The following is a 19,991-nucleotide window of genomic DNA, read 5'->3' on the forward strand; positions in this document are numbered from 1 at the left end:
GCCACATGCACCATCTGTTTTTGTATGGCCCGCAAATTAAGCATGGTTTTTACATTTCCTAATGATTGAAAAAAATCAAAAGATCATTTCATGACATGTGAAAATTATATGAAAATCAAATGTCTGCGTCCATTAATAACATTTTATCAGAACGGGGTCATGCTCTTTCATTCAGTATTGTCTAGGGCTGCTTTCTTGCTACAAGGCAAAGTTGCAACAGAGGCCTTATGGCTCACAAATCCTAAAATACTTACCATTCGGCCCTTTACAGAAAAAGTTTGACAACCCCTGCTACAAAGAGAGGCGGTTCGGAGTAAGAAAAGGGAGCACAGACTCGGGGCTCAGGCAAGCTTGGGCTGGGCTCCAACATCTGGCACTTACTGTGTGACCTGGAGCAAGTTACTTAACCTCTCTGGGCTTCAGTTCCTTTGTCACTAGAGGCAATATAGCCTAATGATTAAGAATACGGATTCGGGAATCATACTGCCACCCGGCTCTACTAACTACTGGCTCTGTGATCTCATGAAAGGTACTTAACCCCTCTAAGCCTTAGTTTCTTCAACTATAAATAAGCCACAAGGATCATGCCCCCCTTACAAAGGTTGTGGTATGGAGTTAAATGGGGCAGTGAATGCAAAGCACATAACATGGTACCTGGCACAGAGTGAGTATTACAGAAGTATCTCCTATTATTATTATCTACCTAAAAGGGTTGATGTAAGATTATTATAAACTAGCATATGTCATGAGTCAGAAACAGCGCCTGGAACAAAATAGGCACACACCAATAGAGACTGCTGTGATGATGTGGATATGAACCAGTCCTCTAAACCCCGGGAGAGGGAGCAATTAATTCTCTTGTGATTAGGAAACCCTACATTCAAAAGGTGACATCAGATGTGGAGGATGAGTGAGATTTTGACAAAGAAGAGAGAGCATGGGGAGGAGGGAGGGAATCATGTGCAAAGGCCCAGCAGCATGAAAGTACAGGTTTGGTTTGGGAAGTGGAAAGTGATTCCGGGAGGCTGCAGCGAGGGTTGCTAGGTGGGGAGAGAGAACTGTGGGAAATGAGCCTGTATTTGTTTTCATATAATCCAAAACTGCTTCCGGCCTGTCAGCATCGACAACATATACTATGAGCTCCACAGCCAACTCAGATCCCCGGGGCCTTTTGCACATAGACTCCTACCAGTCCGTTTTTTTTTTTAACTCAAAAGGAGTCCCTATTCCCTAGACGTTTTGAGCACCTACTAAGTGTCAGGCATCGTGCCATACAATGGAGCAGATTCCAGGTTAAATGAGACACAGCCCCACCCTCAGGACACTTAGATTCCAAAGGCGATACAAGCCATAAACTTCAACTGTGTCTGCAGAAGGAACAAGCAAAATGCTAACAAAGGAAAAAAGTGCTGCTTGCAATGGGCAAGAATCAAGAAAGGCTTTGTAGAGACCAGCACATTAGAATGTGACCCTTTGAACACTTGAGTTGAGAAGCACAGAGATGAAAGTAAAAGAGAAACACGACCAGTGAGAGAAAGAAACGTGGGGCACGTGTAATGAGGCTGGCAAGCAGCTCAGCTGGGCTGACACGTAGAGTCCAGAATGGGAGACAAAGCAGGGCTCCAGAGAGCTCATTCCTGTGGTATGTGCGGAGGGATCACAAGGGGGAAAGATCAGAGGGGGCTCCTGGAGTAATACAGAGGTGGGAGCAAGGAGCAGGAGGGCTTTATCTAGAGTGCATGCTACGGGGCTAGAAAGGAGGAGAGGGACCCCAGCAACATCCCTGAGGTAGAATAACACCCAGCCCTTCCGTGAGAAGAGGCTGAGGCCCCAGTGGCCTGGGAGGAAGCCACTGGCAAACAGGAAGTGCTGAAGGAGACCAGGCAGTTTGGTATTTCAGATTGTGATGCCTGCTGATGAGCCAGAGAGATTTCCAGAGAGCCAAGGGAGGGAGCGTGGCCACATCACAAGGGATAAGAATGTGGTGGCAGAAGGATAGTTATTATTCTTCCATGAACTTCGAGGTGAAATATTTAGTTACACACGTGTTCTCGTCTACGTTGTTTATAACAGGGAGAAAATTATGTAAGAATAGGTGGTTCTTGGATAAATTAATTAGTTTATTCCTCTGATCAATATCCTTTAAAATAGCAGTGCACAAGGATGTTAACTGACCAGGGGAAAGTCTCGCTAAGCTGAACGGGGCAAAAGCAGGTTTCAAAATGATATGTACAGTATGATTCCACAGGTATGACAAAAATCCAGAGCACTATATACCAATGGTAAGGTGGATTGTCTACAGTCCTAGAACTGTAGGTGATCTCATTTTCTTCTCCTCATTTATGGGCTCTTTAAAGTGTTTCTATAGTATGCCTGGGTTACTTGAGCAATTCTGAAGTACTTTGTATGTGTTGTTGTTTTTAAGATTTATTTGTTTAGAGAGAGAGAGCTCAGGGGGCAGAGGGGCAGAGGAAGAGGGAGAGAGAATCTCAAGCAGACTCCCCACTGAGCACGGAGCCCAACGTGGCACTGGATCTCATGACCCTGAGATTATGACCTGAGTCAAAATCAGATGTTCAACCAACTGAGCCCCCCAGGCACCCCTGTATGTGTTGTTTTGTTTTTTAAGTTTGCATGGAAGGGAAAGAAAAGGCTGATCTGAGTTCCTTTGAGGCTATAGAGAATTTCTGTGAGTCCCCAATAGTGTCCAAAGACAAAACTTTTCTAGATCTAGACAGCTGAAATTGTTTAAAATTCCTAGAAGCGCTCTCTCTGGCTTCTGGTTCCTTTTTGGAGAGAAGACAAGCAAAGCTGAATAATTCGGCCTCCTTCCCACAAATGTCTCAAGCTCATCCCTCCTCTTACTCATGAGAGTTTTTTAAGTCCTTTTCTCTGTTTTTTAGATATTTAAGAGAGTTTGCATATGGCCTGGGTATTAGATGACATTAAGGAACTATTGCTAATTTTGTTAGGTGATAATCATATTGTGGTCATACATATTTTTTTAAGTCCTATCTGACAGGTGAATTGGATATGTTGCCTGGGATTTTAGATTATTCCAGAAAAGACAGCAACAACAAGAAGTAAGGATGATGACAAAATAAAAGTGGGAAAATGTTGAGAACTATTGCAGTTGAATGACAGTTACATGGGGGGTATATTAGTCTGTTCTCCCTGCTTTTATGTATGTTCAAAATTTTTTATGATAGAAGTTTTAAAAGGTGGGATCTTTTGTTTTCTATAGCATTTTGTGCAAGCTGTGGTTTTATTCTCATCTTTAGGTTATACAGAAAACGCAAAAAAAAGATCACCAAAATATATAGTTCATGCTACGACGACTTTTTCAAGTATGTGAAAGAATGCTGGTGTGTCAAATAACAAGTGACACAGGGTAGACGGTGCCAAGGGTTTGAGCCTACCTCCCATTGGGATGGAGCTGGGGGAGGAAAAGTCATGGTTCTGGGTTAGGATTCCCAGCCAAGTCGTAAAAAGAGAAACGTGAGCTTCAAGTACAAGCTTTACCTGCATCTCAACAAGACATCATCATCTGTCCCCCCCCAGAAGTAAGGGCAACTTCTAGAAAATACTCCAGCCAAAGGATATTCGAAGTTACTTTGAGATTATCTGAACACTTTACTTCCTAACCAGTATAATTACATTCACTGACTCCCCTTCTCCCTCTTTGCCCCAACTCTGCAGAATTAGAGCAAAAAAGTCATAATGAAAATAAAAGAAAGAGGGGCGCCTGGGTGGCTCAGTCGTTAGGCATCTGCCTTCCGCTCATGTCATGATCCCGGGGTCCTGAGATCAAGCCCCGCATTGGGCTCCCTGCTCAGTGGGGAGCCTGCTTCTCCCTCTCCCACTCCCCCTGCTTGTGTTCCCTCTCTCGCTGTGTCTCTCTCTGTCAAATAAATAAATAAAATCTTAAAAAATATATAACAACAAAGAAAGAAAGAAAAAAAGAAAGAGAAAGAAGGAAACTCAAGAGTGAAACTGTTATTACCCACACAAAACCAGATCCCAAATCAAAGTAACTCTGAGAGTGAGGGAGACGTTCCGCCCTGGGGGGTCTTTGCTGTCTGCAAAGGTGAGGGGGCAACAGGAAGTTCTGCTTTAGGGTTTTGTTTTCCCCTTTGACCTACAGTAGTTCCCTACCTGATGATGTTTACTTACTGTGAAACTATGATATCTGCCTGGCATCTGTGTAGACCTTCACCAAGCCCAGCTCCCAGCTCTAAAGCACCATCTGTGATGAAGAAAACCATCACACCCCAGGGTTTCCCCAGCCCCCCGTGCCCACACCATCACCGCCATCATTCAACACCACACCTAAGCCATGGGTGGTGAACAGCAGTTCCCATTTTTTTTTTAAAGATTTATTTATTTGAGAGAGAGAGAGAGAGTACAAGCAAGTGGGGTGAGAGGCAGAGAGAGAGGGGAAGCAGACTCCCCGCTGAGCAGGGAGCCTACGCAGGGCTCCATCCCAGGATCCTGAGATCATGACCTGAGCCAAAATCAAGAGTCAAACTCTCAGTGACTGAGCCACCCAGGTACCCCAGCAGTTCCCTTTCTCTTTGCTGATCCAATCAGACTAGAGATGGCCCCCTCACGCTGGCTAACTTCTCATTTTCTCTGGATCGTTTTTATATATCCTTTTTTTTTCAGATTGTAAAAGTAGTACATACACATTCTACAACTTTTCAAAATACTTAATGATCTAAAGGACCTAAAAAACAAAACCAACTGCCACCTAGAACCAAAAGCTGTAAGATATTAGTGTACCTTTTCCTGTTTCTTTCTTTCAGTGCATCTTTTTTTATTTTTTCTGAAACTAATACCATACTTTATATGTAGATTGGCTTCTTGCTTTTTGTATTTAACATCTACATCATTAATATTTCCTGTATCGTTAAGATTCTTCAGAGTTTTAATGACTGCATAATGTTTCATTATATGAATGTAGCATTATTTATTTAATCAGTTGCCTATTGTTGGACATTTAAATTGTTTCTGATTTTAACTGTAATAACAGTGGGTGAACATTCTAAAAATAAATTTGTATAAATAGACAATTATTTCTTTAGTATAAATAGACATGAGGGGGCACCTGGGTGGCTCAGTTATTAAGCGTCTGCCTTCGGCTCAGGTCATGATCCCAGGGTCCTGGGATCCAGCCCTGCGTCAGGCTCCCTGCCCAGTGGGAAACCTGCTTCTCCCTCTCCCACTCCCCCTGCTTGTGTTCCCTCTCTCGCTGTGTCTCTCTCTGTCAAACAAATAAATAAAATCTTTAAAAAAAAATAGACATGAGTGCAATTATTAGAACAAAAGAGATATAAAATTAGACTGATTTCTACTCCATAAGCAGTGTATGAGAGTATTCACTTTATCACACTACCAAAATCACTGGGTTTAGTATTTCCCAATTTGATTTGTTCTCATTTGCATTTCATTGATGACTAATAAAAATTAACATTCTCTCATCTGTTTACTAGCCAGTTATATTTTTCTTCTGTAAGTCATCTGTCTTATCAACTTCTCTAGCATTATTTCTTCATTTCTTAAAATCTCCTTAGAGATTAAAGATATTAATCCTTTTTGGTTAAATAAATATGTTGCAAACTTTTAAAAATATATTTTTTGCCCATGTATTCTGGGAATTCCCCCAAATTCCTGGTACTCCCCCACCATTGAACAACCACTAAACAAAATGAAAAATAGCTTGTTCCCTGATGGGTAAAGAAACTTAGCACGATTGGATGCCTTGAAAGGTCATCTAGTTCAACCCACTCGTTTCCCCCATGAGGAAGCCAAGGCTCAGAACAGTGGTTTAGCGACTGCGGGCTGACTTGAGGCCCAGAAACTGGATCAGCTGAGTCAGCACTCTTTCCATCCACCCAGGAGTTTTTCAAATATATATGATGTCTACATGCTACATCCCATACTTAATTTCCTTAATATTTTAAATGCAAAGTACATATAGATAGCTTATAGATCAATGTTCCAAACTGGTGGCTTTTTACTCAATCTTTTGAGCTCCCAGTTTTAATATAAAAATACTTTTCAAACAGATGTTCCTTTTCTCATGAACTTCCTTCGAGATAGATCCTCTCTCTTTAGGGACAATCATTAAGCTTTTTGACACTCTCTAGAATTAGGATAAACCCTTATAGTACAAATTGCTAAGACTAATCTACTATTTAAACTCAGGAATATGGAGTGCCATCAGGGTGAGAATCAGAGTCTGCCTCTGAAGTGAGCTCTAATGCAATGTCTACACACACGAAGAACTTACTCCGACTTTAACACTGCCAGCACATCGTGATAATAAAAATCAGACCCACATTGGTTTTACTGTTGTTTCTAAATTCCCTACAGACAACATGTTCCCTTATTACCTGTTACCCCGGCGTAGTCCCCTTCCACCACCCTACCTTTGATATGCCCTGCCGCTAGCTATCAAAATTGTAAATACACATACCTTTTAACCTGGCAATTCCCATTCTTTAAATACATTATCCTGCTGTACCTACACACGTCGCCACGACATATGTGCAAGAACTTGCATTGCTGCATTATTCATAACAGCAAAAAAAGAACTGGGACTAACTGAATGGTCCATCAAAAGACAGTGGTTAAATTAATTCTGCCATATCTAGGCAGTGCAATCCAATACAGCTTTGAAAAGAATTAGGTCAGCCCCTATGTAGTGCCCAAGAAGGACGTCCATGAAACATTAGTAACTGAAAAAAATAAACAGTTGAACAATTTGGTAAAGGGTCCCATTTATGCAGAAAAATAAAGGTACAAGCTTGTTCTGGTGCCCCCGAATGCCCAGAACGCTCAGAAGGGCATTGGTCCAGGCAGAGACAGGTATCTGTGCCCCAGTGAGCAAATCCCAGCTCACCATGAATTCTCAGCTCCTCTTATACATGTCCCTCTGTAGATAAAACTGTCATGGGGGTGGACCACAGCTATTCCCTCAGTTGTCTAAAAGAAAGAGGAATAACCTAAGAACACACGTTTGTACAGCTTTTCCTAAGTTTTTGAAATCTGCTTTTGGAATATAGATGTACTTTTATATGGATTATATTGCAGACATAATACATAACAGTAGGATTAAATAAGTCCCTAGACGCTCAAGTTCTGATCAAGGACTTACAGACACTGGGAGAAACAAGCCTATAATGACCCTGAAACTGTCAGGATACTCCAGAGCAAAATTCTTTTCTTTTTTAACTGTTTAATTCATCTCGTATGCATATATAATGTTCTATTAACATTAAGTTCCAATTTCATAGAAGTCTGAGAAAAAATGACAGGATATCTGCCTTTAATTGGCTTTAAACTAGGCTATTTTAAAAGAGCCTATTGGGGACAAAGATAATAAAGAAAATGTTAATATGGTTTAGACGAGGCTTAGAGGTTTTTAAAAAAACCTTCCTTCTTACTTAGTTAATGTCTCTGACCCTCACTTTTTTTTTTTCTCCTAGAGGAGAAATGACTTCATGGAGAGAGGCAATGTGATAGCCATGCGAAGGCAGAAAGCTATGACCCTGCTTCATCATCATGAGGTCCCATAAAGCTGGGACCTTAGAGAATAAAATCCTAAATTAGAGAGAAAAGAAGCAACGTTCTGCATACCAATGACCTCATGCTCAGCTTCACCCCACAGAAAAGTTAAAGTTTAAGTGGACAAGTGCTATAATAAAGGTAAATTCAAATGCCAAGAGAACACTGAGGACAGAGCGCTTACCTCCTCTGGGGTAGTGGGGGTGGAGGGAGTAGAGAGGAGTGACATTTGAAATGGTCTTGGAAGAGGGAAAGAAAATAGGATTGGAAGACGACAACCACACAGAGGAAGTGGCCAGTGCCCAGGTACGCGTGTGGGAAAGGTCTGCGCGTTTGGAGCATAGGGAGTTGGCTTTTGTGGCTGAAGCACAGTGGGGAGGTGAGGTGGGAAAGGAACACGGGGGCCAATTTACTCCACATTGAGTATAAAATGACCTCCATCCAGCCTTTCATTACCTTTCTTCTTTCACTCTCCCAGGTCCCCCTGGCCATTGCGGCAATTTCTCCAGACTACGTAGTAGCATCCCCTAAACTGCCTGCATTTCCTGCTTCGATGACCTTAAGCATCCTGTTCTCATCTCCTGAAATATGATCTTTCCTGCTCTGACTTTTCCTGGTAAAATTCTACCTGACCCCAGAGCCCAGCTCAAATGCCACATCTCCATGAGACCTTTAAGAAACTCCCGGTAAGTATTAAGTTTTCTCCCTTATCTGAGCTCACGTGTCAGCTTTAAATGTGTTTACATTTACTTTTTTTAAATAGTTAATACATGCCTATAGTAAAATTCAAGGAGTACAAGAGTGGGGTGCCTGGGTGGCTCCATCAGTTGAGTGTCCAACTCTTGATTTCAGCTCAGGTCGGGATCTCAGGGTCGTGAGATCGAGCCCAGCGTCAGGCTCCGCATTTGGCGTGGAGTCTGCTTGTCCCTCTCCCCCGATCCTTCCCCTGCTCACACAGTCTCTCAGTCTCTCTCTCTCTCAAAGAGAGAGAGAAAGAAAGAAAAATCTTAAGAACAAACAAAAGTCCGAAGAGTACAGGAGTGGAAAATATGTCTCCCTCTTATGCCTGCCCTCCATGGCTCCCGGCCATTTTCCCAGAAGCAACCAGTGTATTAAGTTTCTCATGCATTCTTCCAAAGCTATTACATTACAACAGGTACTCACCGGCATACATGTATGAATGCATATGTGTAATTATCCTATACACACACATTCCTTTTTTTTTTTTAAAGATTTATTTATTTATTTATTTGAGAGAGAGAGAGAGAATGAGAGACAGAGAGCACAGGAGTGGGGTGAGGGTCAGAGGGAGAAGCAGACTCCCCGCTGAGCAGGGAGCAGATGCGGGACTCGATCCCGGGACTCCAGGATCATGACCTGAGCCGGAGGCAGTCGCTTAACCAACCGAGCCACCCAGGTGCCCCTCACATTCTTCTTTTTTAATATGCAAACTACAGCCTACTACACTATACTCCCTGCTGCTTTTCTCACCCGATAATATATCATGACACTTCTTCCTTCTCCGTAGATTTTGAGTTGCCTGATTCTAAATTCCTTTAGTAGAGGACTAAGGAGCTGCTCCTCAATTACGGATAAATCTGAGAATATGATACTAAATATAAATGGAGACTCGGTGTGGTGCTTTAGGCTTATTTCTGACTGTATTGTAGGGAGAGGTGGCCTGCAGTGGACAGAGCCCTGGACTGAGTCAGGCACAAATCCTGGCTCTACCACTAACCATGTGACCGTGCTCACAGCAGTTAGCTTCTCCAGACTTCAGCTGCCTCATCTGTAAAATTAGGCCCTGACCTCAGATGGGCCTCTCCAGTACTGATATTTCATGTCTCTATGAAAGTACTAATAACACATGCTACTTTGAGAGCAGATGCTAACAGAGAAGAAGGTAAAGGGGCATAGCTCCAAGTTCTTGTCGTGATGATCTTTCCCTGCTGCCAGGATTTTCCCTTTTGCCTTGCCTTGCTTGTCCCTCCCCCCACCACTTCGCAACCTTGACTCAGAGGCCTGCACGTTAAAAAGGCCCTCAGCAAGGGTGCATCAGCCAAGCTAAGCATAAAGCCCCCAGGCCTCTGATTTCGGGAATGTGTTCGGCAGCAGCTGTCTTGGATTTCTACAAAATACAAACAAAATTTGGACTTCTTTTCCTGAAAACCTGTCCCGATACAAGGGAGAGTTCACTGGCCTAATCTGTGACAGAGAGAACTTGCAAATACTGAGTGCCTTAGAGAGTTTTCAGAGACTAATAGGAGAATACACCCGGCCCATTTACAGACCTGGGCCGCAAAGCAACTAGGTGGCCAAGGGCCCAAAGGTGATTATCACTCACGTAGGCCCCACCAACTCCCTCAGTTCTCTAAGTTATCCTTGGGGCTTTCCTGAACAAAACAGAAACAAAACATATCACTGTCTCCCAAATGTCCACATCAAGGGCAAAGGTTCTCAAGCCTTATAAAAGCATTCCCCACAACCTTAAAACAACCAAAAATTGAGGACCAGCTGTCCATGGAGGAAACTAGTACAGTTCCTGGCAGGGAGAGAGATGCTGGAAAACCACCTGCTCTTGGCAAGGGCCTTGGAGCTCTCTCTACATTATCCACAGCTCCTACCTGGAATTTGATGTTCATCCTTGATGCCAACTCTTGCACCTTCACACAGATGTCATCAACATGCTTGGAACCAGAAGGTATAATCCTAAATCTGTTTCTAGCAGCAGGGACTTTCAGAACCCACATTCCCTGTGGGATTGACTTGCCATTTCCATTCATTTTTGCCCTCATTTGTCTCTACCCTTTAAATATAAGACAACTTGCCATACAGGATAACTTTTCAAAGGGAAAAAAAAAGGCACACCTTCTTATCATTGAATTCCTTCTTATTTTAGAAAAATACATAATAATGTGGAAAACGTGTATGACAACATTGTTACATTAAAAAAAAAAAAGCAAGTTCAAAACACTATGTGCAACATGACCCTGATTTTTCAATAAAAAAATAGAATGAGGAGTAAGTAACCATATCAAGATGTTAACAATGTTCTTATTGGTACAATTATAGATTCTTTCTTTTATGTGCTTATCTACAGTTTCCAAACTTCCTTCATAAGCATATATTGCCTCTGTAACCAACCCCCCCAAAAAAGGTGCAAAAATAGCTCATGATCCTTTGTAAAAGAAAATATAAATATGTCCTACAGTTCCTTTCTGGGTAGAAGTGGCATTTGCTAGTATCCCTGGATAGTCACTTTTAAGAAAGTGTGGCACAGGAGGCCTGCATCCTAGGTCAGGATCAGCCTTGGACTAAAGAAATGACCCTGAAAACTCTCAGACCCCCTCCCCCCACCCCCGCTCAGTCACCTTACTTGTCAGATGAGCAAGTCTCTCTGGGTCTGTAAGTCCTTTTCTTACTCAGTCTGGAACATCACTCAAGTTAAAACAAACAAACCCAAAATAATCCAGGGATTTGAACTGTGCCTAGACCAACCTGCTCAACATGCTAGAAAAATTCCTAAGGAAATTAAGATCCTAAGAAAAGAAGTTTCTTTTGTCATACAGATGGGTACCACTGTTAGGATTTATGGGAATTTCTTTCCTTTTATCACTGAGTACCAGAATGGTCAGGAACAGGCTTAGCCTAAAGTTCACTTCCTCCCTATAGTTTTGTAAATGGGATCAAAATACAGGAAGTCCATTAGCCAAAATTCTCTATTGACAATGCATGTATGGGCACTGCCAAAGTACAATTCTCAGACTTGCTATGTTTCCATGGATGACCAGCCATTTTCTTTCTGATTAATATCTCTTCATATAAATTCAACTTCTTAGGAAATGATTCCCTAGTCACCTTCAGGTACCAGGTGACCGTAGTCTTGTCTTAGTGGTACAAACCCACCTGAAATTACTTTCAAAAGACAATAGTTAAGGGGCGCCTGGGTGGCTCAGATGGTTAAGCGTCTGCCTTCGGCTCAGGTCATGATCCCAGGGTCCTGGGATCAAGCCCCGCATCGGGCTCCTGGCTCAGCGGGGAGCCTGCTTCTCCCTCTCCCTCTGCCTCTCTCCCTGCTCATGCTCTCTCTCTCTGTGTATCTCTCTGTCTCAAATGAATAAATAAAATCTTTAAAAAAAAAAAAAAAAGACAATAGTTAAGACTCTGAAAAGAACCACTCCGGACATCACCATTAGCCAACCTTCTTAAATCTGCAATCCCAAAGTGAACTGAAATGTACCAGAAGATAATCCCCTAATCTCATTCCATCCTCCTCTAACCACCTCTTCTCTTGCACATTATGTGATATCTTGTAACACTCACAAATACCATGCAGACATCCATCTGCTTCCTTCACTTTATCACCCTAAAAGTGCGTACCTAGTGAAAGTAAATTTGAAAGCCTCCCAGGGAACTCTTCAGTGTTCCATTTCCCATGAAGCTTTACTAGCCTGTCCCAAGGTGTGTGTGTGTGTGTGTGTGTGTGTGTGTAGGGTCAGGAACTAAAAGAATGAGACTCACACTTGCTATTTTTCTAAAATAAGTTCCCAAGAAACTTCACTACCATTGAGTCAACTATCAGTGGATAAACTATGCACCCGCCTTTTTGCATCACAGGGCATATGAGCTAGAGAGCTCCCCTTCTCTGTCACATGAAAAGCCTGTTATCTCATCTTCTCTCTTTAATGATATTCTCCTGACTGAATTCCAGTGTCAGTGCCACGCATGCATAGAACTGAGTATTCTAGACTCCTCATTTTGAAGAAGGACTGTAGTGCAGAAGCATCTGGTAAGATCCCCACAGCACAAAACTGGGAGAATCAAGACACCCAGTTCCGGGGAATCTTTTCCACAGGAAGATGGCAAAGGAAGTAGCTTCCCAATCTATCAGCAGCAGTTCTCATCCCTCCTGATAAGAATCCCCTGCAAGAGAGTCTGGACGTCTTGGCCCTTAGGGTTTCCGGTCAGCTGACACAGGAGGCGCCCAGCATGTTTCCTTCAGGGAACAGTCTTACCAGAAGCTACCCACCTACATGGGGCAACATCAAGGGTGATGAGAAGTTCCCTCCCTACTGAACATCTCTCCCACCATTGGAGCAGCCTTTTCTCTAGAAGCTTGGTGCTTTTCTTTTTTAAAAAGATTCATTTATTTAGAGAGAAAGAGTGTGTGCATGGGGAGAGGGAAAGAATCTCAAGCAGATTCCCCAGTGAGCGGGGAGCCCAATATGGGACTCGATCCCATGACTGGCGCGGAAATCCAGAGTCAGACGCTTAACTGACTGAGCCACCCAGGCCCCCCTAGAGGCTTGGTGCTTTCTTCAAATGTGAGTCTCCTTGGAAGGTAAAGGCCTTGTTATCATTGCCACGTTTATATGAATGTGTTTCCCGTCTCATTATTTCCTCAAAGCCCATTTTGATTGCCAGAGGAGGAAGTTTTACGAAACACCAAACAGTATATAAAGAGAGGTGAAACATGGGGAGATATATATTATTGGGCATTAATCCCATTCTCTAGGCCATTCCCATCTAAGTCTGGACCCCTCTTACATTAGAATAGCACTGGTAGCCTGCCACATCCTTGTATTGTCTGTGGATGGATAATTTGAAGGGTCACTGATCTGAATCCTCAATAATATCATTCATGTATTCATTTCTCCAATATGTACTGCACTCCAACTATGTGCTGGGCACCATACTAGATGGTACACAGGGAACAATGTAAGCTGAGGAATACTAATCCATCCCAAAGTCAAGTGTCCAACATCTGGATAAGGGTCACCTGGATTCATAACACTGATCATGATGAAGGTGTTAAGGAGGCATTTGGTGTTCATTCACCCACAGCGCTGTAAAGTACCATTAGCCCCGAGAAGTATCATTATTCACAATTTACCGATAAAGCGATCAAGGTGCAAGGAGGGTAAAGTCAGTGATCCCCATGTTTGATCATCTTCACAATTACCCTAAGAAGTTGTTTTAAATGTTTCCCTGGGGCCCTCTTGGGGACATTCTCATTCAGGGGGTCTGGGAAGAACCAGAGAAACGATTTGTAAAGCATTAGATGACACAGAAGCAGTCAGATTGGAGAAACACTGCTCCACGGCCAAGCTCAGCTTCCTCAGACAGCTGGCTTTTCATCTGACCTTCGCAATCTAGGAAGGAAGGATTATTATGTTATTCTCCCCCACATTAAATGTGAATCAGCTTCATCAAACAAAAAACAATCAGTCCAAAAGACAGAACGAAACGAAATCTCTCTCCATTTTCTTTCTTTTCCATCTACTGTAAACAAAGCAATAGAACCATCGGAATTGATCGCCTTATACATAATCATTCTGACATCCCTGTTTGCAAAACCTTTTTTGGTTTTAACATCTACATAAGAGCAATCTAGCAACTTGCTATGAGCCTAATAAAATTACCCCAACACATCAACTGGTGTCTTTCTTCATCAGTTCATTTTTGTCACTAAAAATAAGGAATATCAAAGATACTTAAGAGACATAACACCTATATAATGGATGGACTCTGTTTGGATACTGAATTAAATAAACTAATTGTAAGAAGGTATTTCTGAGACAGTCAGTGAAATATGATTATAAACTGGGTATTAGAAAATTCCAAAGAATCACTGCTAATTTTGTTAAGTGGGATAATGACAGCATGGAATTTTAAGAAAATATTCTTGATTTTAGAGATGTATGGTATAGGTGGGCAAAGTGACATGATGTCTGGGGTTTACTTTACGTAGGCAAAAGGGTAAAAGCAGATGAAACAAATATGGCAATATCTTGATAATTGCTGAATTTGGGTGATGGGCATGGGGAATTTTAAATGTATTTGAATTTTTTTTAAAGATTTTATTTATTTATTTGAGAGAGACAGAGAGAGCATGAGCAGGGGGGAGGAGCAGAGGGAGAGGGAGAAGCAGATTCCCCGCTGAGCAGGCAGCCCGACACAGGGCTCCAACCCAGGACCCCGAGATCATGACCTGAGCCGAAGGCAGACCCATACTGACTGAGTCATCCAGGAGCCCTAGATGTATTTGAATTTTTATAATAAAACAACTTTTTAAAAAGATCAACACTCTCACTTCCCCCAAAGTGCCATTTTTCCTTGGAAAGGCAAAGTCTCAATGCTTATTAAAACATTTGACAATAAGCATAATTATTTACCAAATATCTCCTGCACATCTATTCTTTTCTCATTTGTTCTCCAAACAGGTATGGTTTTTAAAACTTTAACTGATGGTCATGGAATATAACTTATCCTAAAAAGTTATTTATCTGAAATTCAAAATCTAGGGCACCTGGGTGGCTCAGTTGGTTAAGCAACTGCCTTCGGCTCAGGGCATGATCCGGGGTCCTGGGATCGAGTCCCGCATCGGGCTCCTTGCTCAGTGGGAAGTCTGCTTCTCCCTCTGCCTGCCGCTCCCCCTGCTTGTGCTCGTTCTCTCTCTGTCAAATAAATAAAAATAAAATCTTAAAAAAAAAATGAAATTCAAAATCTAACTGGCATTCCAGGCTTTTTTATTTGCCTGATTGGCAACCCTAGACAAGGAGAAAAATCTCCAAACATGAGTCAGCATACCTGGGTTCAATTTCATCTTTGCCACTGGCCTTGTAAGGAGGAGCAAGTTGCTCACTGTCTTGAAGCGTTTCTTTCATCATCCATAACACAAGAATGTTTCGTTCCAGCTCAAAATGCTATGAAATGTGGGTACTAGCCTTATGCCAATTCCTCAGATAGAAATACCCTTTTAAAAAGTATACCTAAGTTACTTCCTTTATTCAAGGGAATATTGAGAGGGAAATTCAGTAAAGCAAAAACATGTTGCCCCCCACGCCAAAACATCAGGCTGACAAGCCACACTATCCACACACATACATTCAGTGCCTACAGAGAACCAGATCCTGAAACAGGCCCTTTCATATATGACCTCATTTTGTCATCACAACAATCCCACATGGTAAATCATACTATCCCCATTTCACAGATATGATGACTGAGGTGCGGAGAAATTAAATAACTTGTCTCTGGTTAACTTCAAATCCCTAAGCTTTACACCACATTTCCATGCCTCCAATTCTCTTAGGCAGAGAGCATCAGGAACTGGAAGGCAGAACAGAGCGAGCACCAGCTTCTAGCTCCTCAGTAAGGCCTTTAGATTTCTCTCTTGCGAACTGATCCCAGTGATGCCAGGTATATTCATGTTAAAACACAAATAGGGGCACCTGGGTGGCTCGTTGTTAAGCGTCTGCCTTCGGCTCAGGTCATGATCCCAGGGTTCTGGGATCGAGCCCCGCATCGGGTTTCCTGCTTTGCGGGAAGCCTGCTTCTCCCTCCCCAGCTCCCCCTGCTTGTGTTCCCTCTCTCGCTGTCTCTTTCTCTGTCAAATAAATAAATCTTTAAAAAAAAACCAAAAACACAAATACAGTGGGTTTTAGAACCGGAGAAAACAGAATTGCCAAGTACTTATTGGCTTTCATTTTATTTATTGCTATTTATCAATTATATCTATCATTTAACCAAGTCTGACTAATTGTTTCCTGGCTGCACCGCACAACACCGGACTTTGCAGGAGTTGCCTTGCTCTCTTGGAATTTAGCCTAGTGTGGAGACAAGATACAGATGCGTGAGTCAGGCAACAAGCAGAGACATTTCATACACCGAGTTATTTAATGAGGCACGTCCAAGAATGACACAGAGCAGAAACACAGTAGGATTCAAAGAGGAGGGAGACGCATGTGGGCTGGGGGCGCCGTCAAGAACTCGGGGAGGAAGCAGGACTTAAACTAGGCTGTGCAGGGAAGGGTTTGAAAGAGTTGGGAGAGGAAGGAAAAAGCCTTCCAGGCAAGTGGAACCGCCTCAGGACTCCCAGAGGAAGGGACTTCAAATAGAGTCTCGAGGGAAAAGGAGTCTGTTGGTTAACAAGAGAGGGAACAGCAGGTGCAAAAGCACAAACGATTCAGACCAAGGATGTGTTTCGGGACCAAACAGATCAGTGTGTGGGGACCCCAGGTACCAGTCGCGGAAGTGGTAGGAAACGAGAATGACAAGCGGACCTCGTGCCTGTAAGGAATGGGAATCTGCTGAAGACTTTTGGGTAGGCAGGTATGTTCAAATATCTGGTAACTGGTCCAGCTGTGAAACGTATGTTAGGTTCCATTCAATCTACAAAATATATGTACGGAGGGCCTGGTGTACTAATATACAAAAATGAATCAGACACAGTGCTTATGCTTAAGAAATTCATAGTTCAATGAGAGAAGACCACCAACTACAAGATCATGTAAGTTGCTCGTTAATTTAATCTATGACATTGTGGCAGGCATTGTTAGCTTTCTATTCAATATCTGTGCCTCTCTTTGTCATTAGTAATAGAATTCAATTTTGTTTGTAAGACTATGTGCAAAGCCTCAGGAATGGATCACGCTTGGTGTAGGCCAGTGTTTCTCAACCATTTTTTTTTTTTTTTAAGATTTTATTTATTTATTTGAGAGAGAGAGAGCATGAGCGGGGTGGAGGGGCAGAGGGAGGAGAAGCAGGCTCCCCTCTGAGCAGGGAGCCCGCTGCAGGGTTCAACCTGAGGACCTAGGATCATGACCTGTGCCAAAGTCAGACACTTACCTGACTGAGCCACCCAGGCACCCCTCAACTTTTTTTTCGTGATCATCCCCAACGGCATTTTTAGACACTTTTTTCCTAATCGCCCCACCCATGAAATATTAATACCATATATATGTCTGTTTATGTATTATATGTATATCTGTATATATCTGTGTATCTTTATATATAAAAAGAGTAAGAGTTTTTTCTGCCTCTTTTCTCCACTAAAAAACTCTATCTTTTGTTAGGGATGATATCTATTTATTTGACAGAGAGATAGAGAGCACAAGTAGGCAGAGCGGCAGGCAAAGGGAGAGGGAGAAGCAGGTCCCCCACTGAGCAGGGAGCCCAACTCGGGACTCGATCCCAAGACCCTGGGATCATGACGTAAGCTGAAGGCAGACACTTAACTGACTGAGCCACCCAGGTGCCCCTGGGATGATATCAAAGCACCACGCTATCCCACCCTCCCCCCAGCCCCACCCCAGCCCTGTCCCTCCCTCCCCGTTATGAATGCCTGGTCTAACACAATTAAAACAATTCTATTTCCTATTCCTCACCTGCCTCGAAGCCGGGCTGGCCATGTAACCCAGTTCTGGCAGCAACACGGAAGCTGCTACCTGTTTGAGAGGTGTCTGGGGAACTTTTTGCTTTCCTAGAAAAAGAGAGAGCCCCTGCCAACTTCGCCTCCCTCCATCTCCACCCAGCCCTACGCCTCGGGATGGATGATGAATACACAGGGCTCCAGGCTGCTGCAGCCATCTTGCAACTACAATGAAAGACAAGACCACGGAGCCATTGAGCCCGTGACAGAGACAGAGACGTCCAGACTTCTTGTTATACGGGAGAAGTTAATCGGGATTTTTGTAAGTTACTGTTAGCCAGGTATGGTATAACTTGCTGCTGAAATCATTACGAAACCTATATGATATGTCTCACCGACCACAGCTGTCCTGACAAGATCATGAGTTGTTAAACCAAAGCCAGAGACAATCACACACAAAAACAAAATATGTAACCAAGAATATTACACAAATCAAACATGAGATTGCACTCATGTTTAAAAGGAAAACTCTCTTCTTTGCTAAACTAATCACCTTCGAAATAATTTAAAAAGATTCCAACTAATATTCAGCACTTAAAACTAATAAGACTTTTGGATCTATTATTGTGTAGAAAAATGGCCATGAAAGGCTACAAGGTAATTTTCTTACATTACACCAGAATGAATACATTTATGATTTGCCTAGTAGGTATGTCTTTCAAAATATCTAAAAGTCAATTATTTCTAAGTTAAATATTTAGATGCATCAGGAAAATGTGCCTCTTAAAGGATACCTTTGGGAATCTTGTCACATAAAAATTTTTAGTCATCTATATTCATCAGTTGCATATTTTATACTTTGCTTAAATTCTTATTATAGCTAAAGCTAATTCTATCTTTTTTTTTTTTTTTATTAAAGATTTTTATTTATTTATTTGAGAGAGAGAATGAGATAGAGAGCATGAGAGGAGGGAGGTTCAGAGAGAGAAGCAGACTCCCTGCCGAGCAGGGAGCCCGATGCGGGACTCGATCCCGGGACTCCAGGATCATGACCTAAGCCGAAGGCAGTCGCTTAACCAACTGAGCCACCCAGGCACCCTAAAGCTAATTCTATCTTATTTTAAAAACATAAACCACTCACAAACCTATTCAATAACTCCAACATCTCCCATTAAAAGTGATTTTTCGAAGGCTTATCAAGTTTCAAGGTATAAGAGACTTGAGATCCCTCTAAATCTAAAGATCCTCCAAATCTTCTTAAAAGGTAAAATTTAATTATAGGTTTAGGGCTCTCAAAACATTGGGTTGCCTTCACAATGTCAAAATAATTCTCATATCAAAATCATTTTACTAGATTCATCATTAGCATAACACCACAAATTGACTTTATTTTAATAAGGAGTTTGAGCCTTTTTGTTATATAAATAATACATGCTAATTACAGGAAATACAAGAAAAATCAAGAACATTTTAAAATTATATGTAATCTTACCACACACTAGATGATAATTTTTAATATATTGGTTTATTTTCACATTCTGAATTCATGTATAAAAAACATAGATAGGCCTTTTTAAGCAAAAATATATCATTTTATACTCTTTTTACTTGTCATTAAACATCACTCAAAAAATATTTTAATAAATATTTAGTAGGCTTAAATATAATTTATTTAATCATACCTTTCTGTTGGACATTTTAGCTGATTTTTAGGTTTCTTTATTATAAAAAAATTTTGTGTTAAAAAGCTTTTGTATTATAATTAAATATTTCTTGTTTTCTTACAAATAACTCTTAGAAGGGGTCAAAGGTTATAAACATTTTAAGGTTATTCATTCCTACTGTCCAGTTCCTTGCAATTTTTTCTGAAAAGAGGCCTTTTAATAGCTATCTAAAATAACTCAAAATAATAATTTGGAACAGAGCCTACTAAGTAGTGAGAAGAAAGGATCATTCGACTGTTTTTCCCCGACTGGCTGGTGACATTGTTTATAAATTGTACTTTGGCCAATATTTTATAGGAAAAGGAAAAACTTGACAATAATTTGAAAGTTCCTGATCAAACTCTAAAAGACTGTGAAGGCAACTGAATTTGTTTTGTTATTTATCCTACATTTTACCCCAGTAATTAATTTGTTAAAAATCTCGTATTTAAGAATTGATCAGCACTCTCAAAATTGGCAGAAGAAAGAAAAGTAATTACAAATGACAGGTAAAATAATGAGCTACGTACATGTTGAGACATAAAACCAGTCATGACCAAATATAT

General features: G+C 41.7%; 1 protein-coding gene across 9 annotated transcripts in view; it reads right to left on the reverse strand.

Annotated features, from left to right (window-relative positions):
• The window catches only part of RHOH (ras homolog family member H), a 60,663-nt gene that overhangs the window by 24,717 nt on the left and 15,955 nt on the right, over nucleotides 1-19,991 (reverse strand). For 2 of the 9 annotated variants that reach the window (XR_014143197.1, XR_014143196.1), the window contains exon 3: nucleotides 14,879-15,026. The exons of the other annotated variants lie outside the window; for them this stretch is intronic. The gene's annotated coding sequence lies outside the window, so the exon portion shown is untranslated. The remainder of the gene's footprint in view (nucleotides 1-14,878; nucleotides 15,027-19,991) is intronic. 9 annotated transcript variants of the gene reach the window in all.

Source organism: Leptonychotes weddellii, chromosome 2, assembly GCF_054177405.1.
Source record: "Leptonychotes weddellii isolate Sample4059 chromosome 2, ASM5417740v2, whole genome shotgun sequence".
NCBI classification, from domain to species: domain Eukaryota; kingdom Metazoa; phylum Chordata; class Mammalia; order Carnivora; family Phocidae; genus Leptonychotes; species Leptonychotes weddellii.